Here is a 2363-nt window from a genome sequence, read left to right as displayed (position 1 = left end):
AAGTGGGCAATCCAGCTCCCCCGGAGCTCTACTAAACCTCTTGCTAAGCGCAAGGGAAACAAATGATCGGGTAGCCCCAGAGTCAAACAATACTATAGCTGAAATGCCGTTCACTAAGAACGACCCTATACGACAACATATAACTATGAGAAATAATCAATATAAATAAAGAGATAAGAGGAAAATACATACCCGTCACCACATCAGGAGTCGTTCGCGCCTCCTCTGCTGTCATCTGAAAAGCTCTACTCTTCGCCACTGGCGCCTCACGCTGGCCCTGACGGCCGTCTGTAATCCTCAAAGTAGCAGGGGCAGGTGCTGCCACCTTCCCTGCTACTGCCAAACTCGGGCACTGGGACTTTTTATGCCCCCTCTGATTGCAATGGAAGCAAATCAGATCAGCTGCTGTGGTGGTGGTGGTAGTAGTTGTACAATCTCTACTCATATGCCCGGTCCGGCCGTACTTATAGCAACCGGTACTAGCTGCCTTGCACGCCCCATCGTGCAATCTCCCACACTTGCCACGCCGACTGTGGCTCTGCTGTCCTCTAGATCTGTGATCTGATACCTTTGGCTTTTTTCCCGAACTCCCTGTGCCAGATACCGCCTCCGGCTTCCTCTTCTTCTCCAACTCCAAATCTATCTCTCTCTCACGAGCCCTCGCAATCATATCATCCAGCATTTTACAGCTAGACCGGCTCACAAACTGGCGGATATCACTCTGCAACATCTCATGATAAAGGGCCTTCTTCATTTCCTCATCAACTGCATACTGAGGAACGAGAAGAGCCCTCTCCCTGAACTTGGCGGTAATCTCCGCCACTATCTCTGTAGTCTGGGTGAGATCCTGAAACACCCTGGCTAACAGTTGCACCTCAATAACTGGTGCAAACTCGGCTCTGAACCTGGTAGTAATATCAGCCCAAGTCATCGCATCAAGCGTTGCGTCATCCCCGATGACATGCCCGATCTCCTCCCACCAATCTTGTGCCCTGTCCTTCAGAAGATAGGATGCTGGTCTGACCTTGTCCCCCTCGGGACATCTGCTGGTGCGGAACGCATTGGCGACATCCGCCAACCACGTGGTACTCGCAATGGGATCCCGCGCCCCATGGTAATCTGGAGCTCTACAAGCCCGAAACTCCATGAAGGTGAATGTGCGCGACCCCATCATGGCTGCCACCTCAGCACGGAAGGTGCTCAACCTCTCGTCCATCAGCTCTAAAATACCCTCCTTGATCGAACCGAAGATCACAGGAGTCTGCTCAAGTATGGTGCGAGTAACCTCTGAAGAGAGGAACTCCCTGGTCTGCTCATCTAGATGCTCGGCCCCCGAGCCTGATCCTGATCCCTCGCCGGCTCCTGAGCTGCCGACTGCTGGCCTAGGGCGTAAAATCACCATTCTGAAAACAGATCATGACAATGTCAGAAACACTGATATATCTCGTGGGATCGCTACTACTACAAGTTTCCTGGTCTCATCTCAGCCTTCCTTGATTCAAGTACAGATCCTCTGCTTTCAGTAGTACGGGCCCATACTACCTTCCACATCTATCCGTACTTTCCTCAAGTACTGCCTCGACTCCACCAAGTCACTTCTACTGCTACTGATCTCTGCTACTCTCATCCTAGGCTTGCCCTAGGGAAATCTCGGACTCTCCCAATCCAATCCTCAGCTGCTGAAGGCCTCTTTGTAATGCCAATTAGCCATCACCTGAATACCATCACATGTGACGAGGCTCAGATAATCCTTCGAGTAAAAGACTCGTCCCTACAACGGTTAGACTCAGACAAGAGCTGCGCAATAGGGCCAAATCCATCACTTTGAGATTATTCAACCCTGATCACATGTGACATGACGTATTCACCTAATGGCTAACTCCCATCACTCCGAGTCCTACAAAGCACGAAGCAAGCAACATTCGGACACAGGAAACTACTCAAGCACTTCTATCCTCATAACGAGAAACTGTACTAGCATACAATGCTAAGCTCATACTATCAGGCATAACCTAAACATGCTATCCTACTGCTGTCTACTCAATACTAGCGTGCAATTCTCAATAAGCTGAAACACATATAACAGGCACATAAGGCATCCTCCTAGATCCTTAGTCCTATTCTAGCATGCTATTCTACTGAAACTGGAACTGATAATTATAACATAAACTTGTATGGGTAATTTGGGAGTACTTACTTGAGCTCGGCTGATCGCATGCACCACACCCTTTTCCTTTTCTCAAAACTCTTTTCTTTTTAAGTTACTTTTTTTCAAAAATTCTTTCAAAAACATTTTTCTTTTGAAAATCTTTCACTATTTCCTTAGTTTGAGTCTAGTCATACCCGAAAGTGTGGCTGAATCC

This window comes from Lactuca virosa, chromosome 1 (assembly GCF_052849685.1).
Source record: "Lactuca virosa cultivar CGN04683 chromosome 1, Lactuca_virosa_CGN04683_v6, whole genome shotgun sequence".
In the NCBI taxonomy this organism is placed as follows: domain Eukaryota; kingdom Viridiplantae; phylum Streptophyta; class Magnoliopsida; order Asterales; family Asteraceae; genus Lactuca; species Lactuca virosa.
This window is presented reverse-complemented; position numbering follows the sequence as displayed.